The sequence below is a fragment of the Montipora capricornis genome, chromosome 3, assembly GCF_036669925.1.
Source record: "Montipora capricornis isolate CH-2021 chromosome 3, ASM3666992v2, whole genome shotgun sequence".
Taxonomy (NCBI): domain Eukaryota; kingdom Metazoa; phylum Cnidaria; class Anthozoa; order Scleractinia; family Acroporidae; genus Montipora; species Montipora capricornis.
Genome location: NC_090885.1, coordinates 26,857,725 through 26,866,333, shown reverse-complemented (window position 1 = coordinate 26,866,333; position 8,609 = coordinate 26,857,725). Strand labels below are relative to the sequence as shown.

Genomic DNA, 8,609 nt, shown 5'->3' with positions numbered 1-8,609 from the left:
CAAATCGTTGCGCTTTCTCTTAGGTGCGACAAAAAAGACGCAGGTTCCTGGAAAAATGTCAGGTACAAATTTTCCTCTGCATTTAAAATATTGTCAGGCTCAGCCCTAGCCTAATGCATCTCTATGTAGACAGTCGGTTCCTCTGTGTACTACTTCCTGCCAAAAACCTTAGTAATATATAGGTCTCGGTTTTTACGTAGAGAGAAAATGAGGGCAAACGCCAACGCACGGATCATGGTCATTGTGGTGGTGATGATGGCGAGGGCAATGACAGTGGAACTGTAAGTACCTGCCGTAAATGCTATGATAACTTAAAGAAAATTGGATAAAAAGTCGTATTGCTCTCAGTCTCTCTCCGGGGTTCCAAAATTTTCAATGAGTATTTCATGATGCTTTTCAATGGTATGAAAAGGCTCAAGCTTATGGAAATTTGGATTGTGACAGGGTAACCATGTCTAGCAGTACTGAAACAGTAAGTAATGAAACAGTCCCCTCCAATATTGCAGAGTTTCAACCGTTAGAAATTCTTTTGTTAAGGCAACACTTAGTCTCGTAGCTCTTACCGAGGGCCACCCTCTCATCTTGTACCTTCCATTATTTGTGTTGTGTTTTTCAGGTAACATTACACATTTCTGAAGATGACAACTCGCCAAGATGTTCCAACGCAGAGCAAGGCTCCATCCCCACATCAAAAATTTATTATTATTTTTTATTATATCCACATGAAAACACCTTCGTGAATAAGCTATTGACAAAGCGTTAAATTGCCTCTAAACTTGAACATTCAATTATTCTCTTTGCCTGCGTGGTTGGCGGTATTGTTGGCGTGATAGACATAAGCCTCACGGAGAATGAGGAGGGGCGCTGTGAGATACATCAAAGCTCCCCTCCCCCTTGACCGCTCATTAATTTGCCTCTTTCGCCTACAATACCACCAACTACACAGGCTATTTTTCTCTATACAAGGTACATTCATCCGGCTACTGGGCTAGTAACAAGCAAATGGAATATCATATGTAACGTGCCACCCATGGCTCGAACAAAAACTTAACTTTTGGCACTTACGTAGCATTTGAAAAAGAACTAAGACAGGGAATAACAAAACAACATTGCTGTAATTCAAGGCTTTCGTCTTAAGGGTAAAGCACCGTTTTCGCTGTCTATAGCTTGAAGAATGGATGTAATTAAATAGTCAGGCATAATAGATGAATTCAAGTTTTTCTTTCCGATTAATTTGATTGATCTTTTTCTTGTTAAGTTGCAACAAAGATTGTAAAAAGATAATAATAATATTAAAGTGAAGGTTTAAAAAAAACGAATTGCTCTTGTGAACAAGATATACAGTCCACAGCAAGCACTCAGTTCCTACAGCCCCTGTGAAACGCAGTAACAGGCCTTTTATTAAATCTTTTAAAACTGCGCACTTTTGTAAATAGTCTGTACGAGGAAAATGCCACACAGCTGTAGCCTATACGCGTACCTCAAATCTCAGCGCTCGCACTAGGCCACTTTTGAATTGGCCGAAAACAACAAGTTACCTCTCTACTTTGCACCCTATGTACGCATACACGGAATATAATGCGTTTTTGGTATTTGACGGCATTTGTAGTGACGCTAGTATTACAAGGGGTCATAGACGACATATATCAGGGGTTTCAATAACGTCTGAAATAGCCGTCCATGATAGCCCATTGATGGCGGCAGTTTGACAAGTTTATGATAGAAGTTTTAGTGAAAATCAAGGTAAACTAGCCGGCGGTGAGAGACAAAGCAGGCGGCGGTATAGGTAACCGGCTTCTATTGAAACCCCTGCATATACATTTATCAATCCGACTATGGACTCTTGCATGAAACCACAGACAACAGAAACTATCGACAACAGTCACGCAACGCGGCTTAGAGACTCAAGTTACAAACTGCTGGAGTCTCGCATGAAAAGTGTAAGTAGTCTTACACACGGCCTTTGTAAGCAGTCTAACACACGGCGTTTGTAAGCAGTCTTACACACGGCGTTTGTAAGCAGTCTAAACACGGCGTTTGTAAGCAGTCTTACAGACGGCCTTTATAAGCCGAGTCTTACAGACGGCGTTTGTAAGCCGTCTTACACACGGCGTTTGTAAGCAGTCTTAAACACGGCGATTATAAGCCGTCTTACACACGGCCTTTGTAAGCCGAGTCTTATGTATACAGACGGTGTTTGTGAGCAGTCTTACAAACGGCGTTTGTAAGCAGTCATATACACGGCGTTTGTAAGTCGTCTTACACACGGCGTTTGTAAGTCGTCTTACACACGGCGTTTGTAAGCAGTCTTAAACACGGCGTTTGTAAGCAGTCTTACCGTGACACGGCATTTGTATTAACACGGTCTTAGGAACAGCCAGCTGTGGTAAGCCGTGGGGTTACAGTAGAGCACTGAAATTCGGTAGTTATAACTAAGCAGCGTTAGGAATTTAGATTCATTATAACTTCCTCGGATGACCCAGTTTGTTATCTAAACAAATTTTGAAGACCCTTTGTTAATTAACTTAGGTAATTCATTTCAGTCAATTGTCGAATGATGTTTGTTAGTCAGGTAACGCTTACATAAGAAACAAGAGTTATAAAGGGTGTTGTCTGTTTGTAGAATTATATAGCGTGTTAAATGTTTACGTTTATCACTGTTTTTACATAGGGCCTCGTCCACAGCTGCTGATAATGATCCGTTTTTCTTAGTACTTAATGGACAGTCGGTGGACCTACCAGGAACAACCTGAACATGCATTAGTTACTAGTTACCTAACAAAAAGGCTACAATGCTAAGCATGGCAGAAATTCCAGAGGCATGCGGTCACAGGGTCTAGAGAAACTCACACTGTTGCTAGTATTTTGAGCCACAAAGTAAGTGGCGTTAAGAAGAGATTTTTTTCAGGGGCACCCAACGAGAATATAGTTCAAAAGCACTTAAACATAGCATTGTTAAACGTATTTTAGTATTTAAACGGTAGATATAGGCATATTTTTATCCCCTAAAATTTTTTTATCTGTTCGGATTTCCTAGCTGAAAGTCTAGTGATCCGAAAATTATAGGGATTAAAACTTACCTTTTCGAAAATTTCAGCCAGAAAAAAGGCTTCCGAAAATTCTAGGTGACCCTTTTAGGGTAAAAATCCGTTAAAAATGGGCAATTATATTATTTTTTAGATGTTCGAAAAGCCTAGGACAGGCAGGCAAGCAAGAAATTTTAAAACAAATGTTCCGAAAATTCTAGATCTCAAATCATCTTCCGAACAGATATTTTCCGAAAATTGACGTTGGGTGCCCCTGTTTTTTGAACTTCGAGCATTGCACGACCATGATAATCTTTTGTGCTTTGCACTATTACTAAAAATAGACTTTGTCATATGAGCCCCCCGCGTAGACTCAGACAAACATTTCGATCTACTGAAAGAAAATGTATGAGTCGAGGAAGGCGATATTGAAGGAAAAAAGAAGAAATCTTGATAAATTTGTGGAGTTGGTTTCTAAAAAGGAGGTAAAATGGTTAGTATTAAACCCTGTCGATGTAAATCGGACTCACAGTATCCAGATAAATGACCATAAATTGCCGAAATCCCTCAAAGAGTAGTAGGAATCAGGAGAGAAAGTCTTCAAACTGCTGCCAAAACCATCCTAAAACATCGACAAATGTAAGCCTTAGCTAATCGATTGATACTCATTCTGTACTCTACAAAAGATCCCACAGCAGAATTTCCTGATGTCCACCAGGAGTATTAAACAAGAAGGTTTTGAAAAACGCACGAGACTTTGAAATACGTCTAAAAAATAGAGGATACCCATAGAACAGTGTTAAATGGCATCTCTCTAAACTGAAATTCTCCAACAAAAAGAGGTCATGCACTAGGAGATGAAACACATGTAACACAATTCTGACTTTCGTCACAAATTAAAATACCACTCTGCTCACGAGGAAATCATTTTAAGTGGCACCTGATAGATAATTACCTACATCAAAGAGAACTATTTATAACACGCCCCCAATACTACGTAGTATATCGCAAAGAAAAATCCATGAAAGATATGTTAGTCAGAGCAAAACAGACAACCATTTGCGAACAGCAGGAGTAGCGTAGGACACTTTTCCAACATGCCAATCTGTCGACGGAAGTAGAATAGGGAACAGAACTTGCACAGTGGTACTATTTCCTTCCAACATCGAACCCCTTTTTTTGTATTTTCGCCGCAGAACAATGGCCATTATCGATGCTCGGATCAAGCGCCTGGTCACTTCCACTGTTTACACGACCTACAGAATAAATTTACAGCCCCTCGCTCGTTTAAAGGGGTCAATTTCAACCCCCTACACTTTAATTAAACGCCGTTCTCGCTGCTCAATTGTGTATTTTTCTCGTTCTTTCTCGAGAATAGAGCCCCAAGAACACGGTCTACGACGCTTAAAACCGAAAAGATTGAAGCGAATATTATGCCTCATTTCCCTTGTGACTCTTACAGACTGAACCTTGCTTGTCTGAGTCACTTGGGGGTCTATAATTTCATGACGTCATTAGTGCAAACCGCTAGTTGGAATCACGTGTGTTTCGCGTGAGGGAATGACTTTGATGGCCGCTATAATCATTTCGACTCATAAAAAGAGCTGTTCCCTTTGCTCATTTCTAACCTTTGTCGGAAGGATATGAAGCATTTTGTGCATGGTAGGAAAACCTCCAGGATGTTGCCATGAGATGCGAACGTAGTTAGTAGAGTCACAGGCAGCCCAACCTCAATGTGAGCATGGGCGACAAAAATATAAGGATTTGTATGAGAATCCCGATAAAAGGATTAAGAAGATAATTATATGAAAAAACTCTCAAGTAAAAAGCCTAACCTTATTGTTATCGTGGATAGCTTCCTTCCTGTGTAGTTATTTTCCAGATGAGACGCGATTTGAGCCATTTCTCAATTTCGTGGTTGGCAACCGTTATAATAAAATCCCAAGGCTGAAGACTAAATTCTCAGGTGCCACCAATTTGGATCAAATATTCCTGGATAAAATATTCCCACGGTCACAATTTCTCATCAGAATCAATTGACAAAGATTGAACTTTCATCTCCGCCAGTCCTGCGAGCAGTCCTGCGAGCAACGTCAGGCGGTGAATATTGCAACAAAACAGCGTTGAAAGGCGGTGCTTTAGCACCAAAGTGGCCACGGCTTCGACCGTTGACCCTTACCGGGGTGGCGGACCGTTGTTTGTCATCTGCAATTTTTTTTATTTTCCCTGGGTCTCCTGGCATAACTGCATTGACTCAAGCCTTCAAGGAATATTTATTGACATGCAAATAAACTTTGTTCGCGTAGGATCTTGTGCTACGAATATTTTGTGGCTGGACTTACTGAAGCCAGTGAAATTTAACTATTAACATCTGAGAGAAAACAGTCGCGTCGGGAGACCCAGGGGAATAAAACAAATTGCGCTTGATAAACTACGCGAACAAATTTTATTTGCATAATTAATGTTAAAATTCCTTCAAGGCTTGATAAATACAGTTACGATCGCGAACAGCCTTCTACGTACAAAATCCTATTAACTAATATAAAAAAGCGGCATGAATGCATAAAAGCTTGTTTACAGCGGCTTTCATTCTTGCATCTTTCAATGCTTTCCGGCTTCGCGAATGTGTCTGAACTTTGTCGACACGAAAGAGGCGTGACTGTGATTGGACGACTGAGTCAATGCAGTTATGCCGTTGTATAGCGATATTTCTTGTTTACAAACATTGACGTCACATTTCTTTTGACATTCAAATTTGCCAGCTACGGAACAAAAGAAGTCATTGTTTCAACAGCCAATTAGGCTCTGCTTGGCACATTAATAACAATGGGTGACGTCACGAGAAACATCCCTATAATATCCTTTGCAAAGGAGAATGATTTGACTCTTACAAATAAGCGAACAATACTGCAGGAAACATCTTTTTCGACATGGGTGTTTGTAACTAGCTGGTCATCTGCTTCTGAGACCATGGATTGGTAGTTTGCTATCATCTCACTGTCCTTGACTACTTTTCCACCCATGACATGTCTATCATGCGTAAACCAAAAATAGAAGTTAATTGTCTAAAATTATGTTCTGTATAAAGAATATGTTTTGTGCAGGCTTAGTGATACATATAGACCCCGGGTTAAGCTTGACACCAACCTGTGTGTCTCGGTCCATGTCTTAACTTCTTTAAATCAACTTATATTTTTGTAACGCGAGGGCATGTGTAGGGTAAGCAATGGGAAAAGTGTTAAGCTGAGGAAATTCAGTTGACCGATACTGTCTTGGCAGTTAGATAGCAATTACAATACTGCTATTTGCTTGTTTGTTTTTTTCTGATCAGATGTTGCCTTTTTTTGTTTCGTGTACTTTTCGTGGTGGGAGATATTTGTATACTAATAATTAGTTTTCCGGCTGGTCCCATTCAAGAAGGAATTTTTGGATTTTGAATTAAATTCTTGTAATGTGACGGACGGATTCGATCCTCCACAAAGAGAAGAACCTTCTTTAAAAGGCTCAATCAGCGAAATACGACATCAGTTTGCTTCAAGAAACCTTAGTACAGCACTGTAGTTGTCGAAGGCAATTGAAAAGCACAATGGCGAGGTATTATAATTACTAAGCATTTTTTTTGCGCACGCGTGGGGTTCCAGTCATAGTTGTGAGTCAGTAACATTCTCGCCTCGGTGCGCGCAAGCACGTTAAGCATTTTCTTTCCCTTTCGAATTCTAACCTTTTCTTTGGCTGTATTTGTAAATTAAATTAAACTGACGTCCCTACTGATTTCCTCGCACCCTGTGCAGCCCATTGGGTATTTAAGTATGCACAAATAAATACTTGCTCGAGGCAAAACCGTTCACGGGAGAGGAGTCATGGTAAAATAGCGAGAGTAAATGAGGAGAGAAAGCGAACCCAACCAGTCCAGAAACTTTGTAAGCTAGCTGCTCCGTTTAGAGCGGGAAACATCTGTAAGTGCGTTTTTCTGTGGGCTTGTTCCATTCAATTTCGTTTGTTATATTTTCTCGATTGTCATTCTGTTGATTTTCCATTATTTGCAGTGAAACCGTCGCTGTGATAACGATCGTACGCGTTTGAAATTTACCTCTAGTCAGTCGTTCTTCCGAGAAAGCTACAGTGTGGCGATGATCTTAGTGAGAAATGACTTAGTTTAACCCAAAAAACGTCAAATTGTGATGAAGAAGATCGCTCGATATTAAAGCTGAGATTCAAGGTTCGTTGTTCTTATTTGTTGATATTTATATACTCCAAATAAGGTGCAAGACCAGTGCGTTTCGCTGATAAGTGTTATAAGTTAAATAAAAACATTGAAGAGGTTGCTGGTGCAGATCATAGGATAGTTTTTGGGGGAGATTTTAATGCTACACTTGACTCTGATCTACAGAATGTTGAAGGGGTCGTTTCTAAAGAAACTGTGGTGCTGCGTCGGTGGGGAAGTAGTATACAAAAATTTGGTTTTATCAACGGAGTTGAGAATGTAAATTGGCCACCGTACAGAGATTCTAAAAGTTAAAGTCTACACAGCTTTTAGAATCTCTGTACGGTGGCCAATTTACATTCTCAACTCCGTTATAAAACCAAATTTTTCTATAAAATGTTGTTGCGGTAAACCTTTTAGAAAAATATACACCAGATTTATGTGTAGACTTTAACTTGGCTGACAATTGGCGATTTCGACATTCGGATACTGAACTGAAGTGCAACGTTTTAAGTGGTGACAAAGAAATCCTTTCATTCAGCCGGAAAAGGCAGTTGACTATTGGCTGAGGGATTTTTCCCAAGACGATATTAATAAATCTGATATTATTCCTTCAATCAATTCGGACCATTTGGCAATCTTTCTCCATGGACCCTCTTCGTTGCACGAACTTATGCCAGCCGTGTTACTTATGACGACGACTTTGTTACTTTGATTAATGAAAGTGTGCCTTATGATTCAATGAATTCAAAGAATTCGAAGTTATATTCGGATCGCTTATTATTATTATTATTATTATTATTATTATTATTACTATTATTATTATTATTATTATTATTATTATTATTATCTGTGAATAACTGTTGCAAATATGATCGAAGATTGTTAGAAAACTGTTGATACTTAGACTATGCTTTTGCTTTCTGAGGTTGGCGCAGTCTAGCAATTTATGGGCCGAGTCTGGCGCCTCTGTTTCTGATTTATGTCTGACAAATCTTCTCCCCTGTTTCTGATTTGTGCCTGAAATATCGATATCTGACCCAGGCAATATGATTTTCGATCAGATACTATAATCTTTGATTTTCAAAGTAAAAGGAATCGCTGTAAATATTCGAAAATTACTCATCTTGAATCGAACCACAACACTTCGTTATCGATATTCGTTGTGACTTTCCGCCTCGTGACTCAAGTTACCCAGAACGCCTCGCGAACTCGGTGAACACTACAGATACCACATTGAGCAATACCTGTTGAGCAATACCGTTACCACCTTGCGTGCTCGGTTGAGCAAATCGAGATTGCTTCCCCTATAAAATATCTACCATTAGTATAAATACACAGGTGATTATACAAAATCGCTCGCTCTCATTGGCTCGCTA

The 8,609-nt window shown here is 39.7% G+C and overlaps 1 long non-coding RNA gene across 1 annotated transcript in view; it reads left to right on the top strand.

The window, feature by feature from the left end:
• The window catches only part of LOC138041250 (uncharacterized), a 1,716-nt gene extending 542 nt beyond the window's left edge, over positions 1 to 1,174 (top strand). The window contains exons 3-5 of the long non-coding RNA XR_011130778.1: positions 24 to 62; positions 201 to 281; positions 617 to 1,174. This is a non-coding gene — a long non-coding RNA (uncharacterized lncRNA). The remainder of the gene's footprint in view (positions 1 to 23; positions 63 to 200; positions 282 to 616) is intronic.
• The last annotated feature ends 7,435 nt before the right edge of the window (positions 1,175 to 8,609 follow it).